Source organism: Calidris pugnax, unplaced genomic scaffold (genome assembly GCF_001431845.1).
Source record: "Calidris pugnax isolate Ruff unplaced genomic scaffold, ASM143184v1 scaffold70, whole genome shotgun sequence".
In the NCBI taxonomy this organism is placed as follows: domain Eukaryota; kingdom Metazoa; phylum Chordata; class Aves; order Charadriiformes; family Scolopacidae; genus Calidris; species Calidris pugnax.
In genome coordinates this window covers 7612208-7619571 of record NW_015090862.1, presented here as the reverse complement: position 1 = coordinate 7619571, position 7364 = coordinate 7612208, and the positions used below count along the sequence as shown (strand labels likewise).

The 7364-nt window shown below is 45.8% G+C and overlaps 1 long non-coding RNA gene across 2 annotated transcripts; it reads right to left on the bottom strand.

Annotated features, from left to right (window-relative positions):
* Positions 1-907: 907 nt before the first annotated feature.
* On the bottom strand, positions 908-6852 carry LOC106889351. 2 transcript variants are annotated; one of them, XR_001412289.1, is made up of 4 exons: positions 5825-6852; positions 4840-4966; positions 3776-3896; positions 908-1371 (listed from the first exon to the last, which is right to left on the bottom strand). It is a non-coding gene; the product is annotated as an uncharacterized LOC106889351 (long non-coding RNA). The 2 variants fall into 2 exon arrangements; XR_001412290.1 differs by lacking the exon at positions 3776-3896.
* Between the last annotated feature and the right edge of the window lie 512 nt (positions 6853-7364).

The following is a 7364-nucleotide window of genomic DNA, read 5'->3' as shown; positions in this document are numbered from 1 at the left end:
GGACTTGATGATCTTAGAGGTCTCTTCCAACCTAAACGATTCTATGATTCTATGGATGCTGCAGATACTGTCCCATGGGCTCAACTGCTTTGGTCCTGCAGACCAAGAAAGCTGTTTTGAACATTAAGAGCTGGAATTCCCCTCCATCCCCATGTGCACACAAGGGTGTGTGTATACATGTGTATGTGTATATTTATATATACATATCACATAGTAAAAGAGCTAACAGCCTCCAGCTCAGGGTTTGCAGCATGGCCTCAGGCTGCAGGCTCTTCCCAAGCTGTAGCCACAAGCCCAGTTAGTAGCCAGGAGCAGCTTGCCATTACAGCAAGGCCATCTGAATGCTTCAGGCTCTTAATCTCAGTATCTCCTTCACCACAGAGCATGCCATCAAAGGGTGAGCCATCCTTTGCGATGCTTCGGCCCGTGGCCAGATTCATCAAGACTGTGGTTGATCAAAGCCTCTGTGCTTCTCAGTACTGCTTCAGGAGCCGTGGCAGCGGCTACTAATAAGGCTAGTCACAATTAGTTTGGAAATAGTGTCTTCCAAGCAGAAAACAACGGTTGCTACGTTACAACCTTATGTATGGGAAAGATATTTAGTCTGATCTTGAACAACAGCCTTCAGTGCATCATGCCGAACGTTTGCTTTTAGGGGAAGGACTGATACTGAGTATTTTTAGCTACTGACATGTAGAACACATGCATAGAATTATAAATAAATATATAGAGATATATGCATATCTTGTTTATCCACACACATATATATTTTTATATATATGAGAAACAAGAATGCATTTTTTCAGCTACAGTGTATTTTTACAGCAGACCAATATGATTTATATCTCTTTGCCATTAACATTTCCAGTCAAATAACGCCTTATTTATGCCTATATTGGAGAAGCTCTTTTGACAACGTGGGAAGATGCTTTTTATTGTGAAGCCAGAACTGTCAGCAGCCTCTATTATTGCTGGTGGGACTGTCAGTTCTCCAAGTAACATGACTTCATTTTTAATCCAGGTCCGTTGGAAGACACTTGATCCGTCCCGCTTTTCTCACTCACAGAAGGAAAACTTGCCATAAAGAAATATTATGTGTGACCTTCAAAAGTGACTGTCGCCCTCTCTGTCTCAGTCTGCGCTCTATTTTTCATAGAAACCTGTTTCTGTGTTGCATTATGGGGGAAATAAGCCATTCATCTTTGTCGCTGCTGCTGTTGCTTCTGCTGGGGGAGTCACTCCCCGCGGGCGCGTGAAGAACAGTGGGTCAAGCAGCACTTGGGCAATTTCTAGAGGTGGACCTGCAGCAATCCATCAGTTGCTTCCCTTCTGGAAATCAATAGTCATCTATAGTACAAGTGCTTCTGACCCCTGAAAGTTATTAAATAAAGTCATGCACAGATTAAAAAAAAAAAAAAAAAAGATAAAAAAAAATAGTCCTGCAAAGTGTTGAGGAAGTGCTTTATGCCTCCCAGCACTGAGGCCACCACAGCAGCCCTGCCGTGGGGGCTGCACTGGAGCCCCAGGTCTACCTGCAGCTGCGGCAACGTGGGTGAGGGGCAGCAGCTTTTGGAATTTAAATTAGTGGCTGCCGCAAGTACAAGGAAGGCGTTTGGGACCTTAAACAGGAGGTGTCTATATAAGGTGTGGTTGTGTGAAGAACAGCATAACAGCATGAGCTTTACAGCCCACCTCACCAAGTTGGCCAGCCTGCTGCCACAGATTCCCTTGCCCCTTCCAGGCTGGTGGATCCCACCCCTCTTTAACAGGCCATATTCATCAAAGGATGTCCCATTGCCATCAAAGCCAAAACCCTCACAGCAGCACCAGCCATGTAGCCAGCAGCTGATTTGCATTATACACTTCACAGGCCCACGTCTGTGGGTGTGGATGTGGATATAAATATATATACACACATATCTGTATATCTATATTGTGTATGTATTTATGCATATTGCATACATATACAGATATATGTATAGAGACACCTTAAATGTATGTATTTTCTATACGTGCACATATATACACATACATTGTATGTATGTATATATACACATATGTATGTATATACATATTCTATACATGATTCTATATACCCATTGAATAGATACTATATACACTTATATATGTATAAATATACGTAGACACTTGCATGTATATATTTATATACACACATGTATGTATTTTTAGACATTACAATGTGTGTATACATATATAACATGTCCATATATACGTATATGTGTTACGCACTTAATGTTTATATACACACATGTGTATGTGTATACGTAATTTAAAGTTATACAATGCTATATAATATATATGTATATATAATGTTATATATTATACATGTAATATAACATATTTGTTGTTGAGATCGAGCCCCTGCTGAGGACCCTCAGGGGTGTAACTGGTGTGTGCCTCCCTCTGAAGCTGTGGGGTTTTATCCTGATCCTCAGCCCTGGGAGCTGGTGGAGCCCTTGGTTTAAGCAGCAGTGCCAGCACCCAGCAGAGACACCAAGGGTCACCATCACCTCAGGCTTTGCTGCCCTACCCAGGAGCCAGCACTTCCCCGCCTGGAGCAAACCAAGTTCTGCTCCTGACTTGTCCTTGGCATAGTGTCTGGCATTCTCGGGGGGGAGAGAAGCCTCTGTGGTCCTGAGCATACACAGGCGTGCATTTATTTCTCCCATTATAACTCTCTACTGTGGTTGCACTGGGAATTTTTCAATACTAATATAGAGGTATTATATATAGGGACTCTGAGGAGACCTTATTGCAGCCTTCCAGTGCCCTTTTCAGTGGTGCTCAGAAACACAACAAAGGGCAACAGGCACCAGCTGGAACACAGGAAGTTCCATCTGAACTTGAGGAAAAACTTCTCTACTTTGAGGGTGGCAGAGCACAGGGACAGGCTGCCCAGGGAAGTTGTGGAGTGTCCTTGTCTGGAGACATTCAAATCGCACCTGGACACGTTCCTGTCCAACCTGCTCTGGGTGACCCTGCTTTGGCAGAGGGGTTGGACTGGATGATCTCCAGAGGTCCCTTCCAACCCCTACCATTTTGTGATTCTGTAATTTCCCATTTTACAGCCTTGACTCTACAGCATCGCGTATACAGCAGTAGATATCTGGTGTCTGTTTCAGAAGCAGCTGTAAGTTTTCTCTGGAACTTTTAAAATAAGGTAAAAATGCAGCCTGAAGTGTTACGCTTACAAAGCTGCAGCAAGCTCTTTCCATACTGGGACTTGCACTAACAATTCATTAAGGAAACTCAATTTCAGTTACAGTGATTAGCCCACAAAAACTAAGTTTACCTTTGTACTGTTTTGCTATACTTCTGAGAAGATGTTTACTAAGGTGCCACTTTGTTTTTCCAGTGAGTATGAAGGAATAAATACTGAGAAAACTGCTGGAAGAATTTGGCTTATTTTTCCTGGTTCGAAGCTGGGTGAGAGGGCACTTCGCATGAGGATGTATATAAGACTATGAGCCACACTCATTAAAACTTAAGCCAAGTTAAGCAGCAGCTGCTGGCAGCAGCCCTTGGCAAGCCTCAGAGGTTTGGGTCGGACATCTCAGAGGCTCTGCTAGAGGCTGTCACTTGGCAACTTGCGAGCACTTTTCCTGCTGTGCTCCATTAGCTCTGCTCCTTCCCAGCCTCCTTTCTATTCCATACCCTGAACTTATAAAAAAGGGTGCCAGTTTGCTGCAGAAAGGCAGGGGGCTGGGGGGCGAGCAGCAGTGGCTGTAGGGGTGGATTGAGGGCTCCTCTTTACCTCGAGCATGTGGTGAAACCTCTTCTCTGGCAATCCCTGCAGGCACGGCATGAAATCACTGGATGCCCAGCACTTCTGTTGCTTTGCCACAGAGGTAACCCATTGGTGCTGGTCTCTCCACCTGCACATGTACATACATGTATATAGACACATTATATATGTATAGGTATACATGTGTATATACATAGATGCAACATTTGTACACACGTGTATAAAAATATATATAATATGTAAACATACATATATATATACACCTATATGTATGTATAAAACCTGTGTGTATACACTTATATATATTCATATGTGTGTATATAAAATATGAGTGTATATACATACATATATGTGTATGTGCACATAATATTTAAATGTATATCTATATCCTTTGCAGTACTTGCAGCTGGGTAGGAAGCACAAAGCTGGTGACTAAACTCTGAGTTTAATGTCTAAAACTGCAGATGGAAAAAAGAAGTAATTTTACTGGCAAAAATATTCAGGTGAGTATTTTTGCAGGCACAAACCAAGCAGTTTCTTGGTGGCCAGTGGCTGGGAGAGGACCGTGTGCTGGTATGGAGGGTGCTACTGAATTTGTGCTCATGGAAAGCTGACAGCAACGTTTCTGAGCTAGATAGACATCTCTGTTGTGAAGGCAGCTGAAAACAGAGCTGACCCTTGTTAAGGCAGTAAATCGTATGGTGTGACACGCATACTTCTGTTAAAGTAACAGCACCAAGCACCAAGAACAACCACTGGAAATTTGGCAACATCTAGTTTTCCATGCTGACAACGTGCCAGCCCACTCAGGCAGTGTGGGACAATTTTAGGAGATGAAAGACAGAAGATGAAATTGAGCTACACCCTCACGCTTTGTGTCTGGCGTGGTGAGAGGCTGGTCACCACGCTTGGTATCTGGCATGGTGAGAGGCTGGCCACCACGCTCCGAGCTCGGCAGGCTGGCTGGCAACCTATGGCTGGCCGGGTGCTGGCCACGCTCCTTCCCCTCATCCCCAGCTCAAGGGTGCAGGAGATGGTGCCTTGATTTGTGGATGAGATGGTCTCTTGCTCACCAAACAGCACTGCTTGCCCTCCACCAGCTCAGCCTGAGCTTCCGTCAGCTCCCGAGAGATCCCCCTCGCTGAGGGCTCCAGCGATACCCGCCGATCCCAGTTTGCTGAGGAGCAGCAATTTCACCAGCTGAAAAACAAAAACAGCAACAACCTCAGCTCCTGCTTGGCTCTGGCTGTTTTGGTAGTTTTCTCCCAAATGATTAGACCCCTTAGTGACTTCCAGGAGCACTAGCACCAGCAGGGCTGAAAGGGTTTGGCCCTTTACCAGTTTGTCCTGGGGGCATTGGGGGCTGGATCCCTACCCACAGCAGGAGCCAGCGTTACAGACCAGGCTGTATTCGTGGGCCTCCTTCACTATGTGACCTTCACCTCCCACTCTTTGAGGCTACACCTGAGGAATTTAGATTTAAATTAATCCTTTGGCACCATCAGGTTCAGGACTTCCACCCTGAAGACTGATGAGTGGCATTAAGATTAGATAGATTTAGGTAGAGTTAGTTTAGATATTAGGAAGAAATTCTTTACTCTGAGGGTGGTGAGACACTGGCACAGGTTGCCCGGAGAAGCTGTGGATGCCCCATCCCTGGAGGTGTTCAAGGCCAGGCTGGATGGGGCTTTGAGCAGCCTGGTCTGGTGGGAGGTGTCCCTACCCATGGCAGGGGGATTGGAACTAGATGATCTTCAAGGTGCCTTCCAACTCTAACCATTCTATGATTAAAATTAAATCCCATCAAGGAAAATACCAATGTCTTTGTTCCTTGGCACTCGTTCAGATCCTTCCGAAATTACTACCACAGTGCCGTGGTTCTCACTGCTCAGGCCCAAGGGGCTCATTGCCACTGAGCAGCTCATGAAGCTGGACCCACACTTAGCAAGAGGGCCCCAGGAGACATCTTCCAACCCAGGTTTCCCTGTGGTTCTGACACTGAAATAACAACACACAGAATTTCTCACAGAAATAACAACAAACTGTATAGAAAATTACCTGTGATAGATGGGGCTCCTGTCTTCTGCTGGGGTTTTTTGTGTATAACATGGTCACATACAGCACTTTCTTCTTTAACTATCTTATCAGGAATAAAAGTGACAGAGAAAATGAACAAGAGAAAAGTAATTTGCTATCAAAGACCCTGGCATAAATGAAGAACTGAATTGCAGGGCTTTTATTTAGACTGTCTTGCCTTTCTGGCTGAAGTCCCTGGGATCTACAAGCCCAGCCACGCTCACCACAGACAGCCAGAAGCACCCAAACCTCATGGTCACTTTTGAAATAGCAGCTGCATGAAAGTAACTTTAAAAAGAAAAGAAGAGAAATGAAGGCGCAACCCTACACGATGCTCAGGCATCGCACCCCTGAACCGAAACCCTTTTAAGAGGCATTGGCCTCTTAAACTTTGGGAAGATTGTCTCAGGATTTGGGCACAGATTTGTTCTGAACTTTGTGCCTCTCAGACATCCCAAACACGCCATTTAAACTCTGTACTAATCTCTGATCTTTCAGGGTTAATGATCAGATGCAACTTTGAAGCTGCTGAACTTGTGAACCAGGATGTGTTGGGAAAGGCCGAGGCATGCGAAGATTAGCTGGTTCTCAGGAAGCCAGTGTTAGCTGATGTGATGGGGAGGGCTGGCCTTTGGTGGGGATTTTGCTAACGAGGGGTGATGCTGTGGCTCCGCACCCCTGCACCAGCCCCTGCGCTTCAAGGAGTTCAAGCAGCTTTTCCCCCTTTGGTCTGTAGGCTTGTACAACGCTGTGAAATCAGCGAGTAGGCACAAATCCGTGGCTGCTGGGTTGTGCTAAATGGGGCTGAGGGTTTTTTTTCAGTTTGCTTCAGTTCAAATGAGATCAAACCCAATCATTTGTTACAACTTCTCTGCAAAGCAATGCTGCAGCCGGTCACCCAAACCAACCTAACCCACCACCTGCTGACCCATCCGTATTAATCTTTTAAAAGTCATACTTAACTTAGCATCGTGTTCCTCCTGATGCCTTCTCAATAAATCTAGATTTCATCACAGAGTGACCTAAACAAGAAGGGTAGTACCTTTAGAGTTGAGAAAACACTTGTGGAAGTTGAGGTGGTTGCGTTAAGCACCCGTACCTACACTTGCACTCACAATGCAAGTGTAGCTCTTTGGCCAGGCTTTTACAGGCAGTGATGCTCCTCCCAGAACGGCCCGAATGAAGGGCACATCTTCAGCCTGGCTGTGGACGCCCTGGCACTGGTGTACCCAGCTCAGAAGCTGTGGCAGTGCAGGGTTTGGCGCTGCTGCTGCTGGAGAGAAGGGAGAGCCGCGGGTCCCTGCGGGGAGGCTGCCGCTTCTCCTGCCGGCTGCCAGCGCCGCTGCAGCCAACAGCGACACCCCGCGGGCGAGAGAGGAAGGGCCGCCGCGGCGGGACCCAGGCACAGCGCCGCGGGACGGTCTGGGCTGGGATACTACTGTTTAACAATATATATAAAATTATATACATACACATTCACACGCGCAAACTGACTACATATATTCATTATACATACTGTATA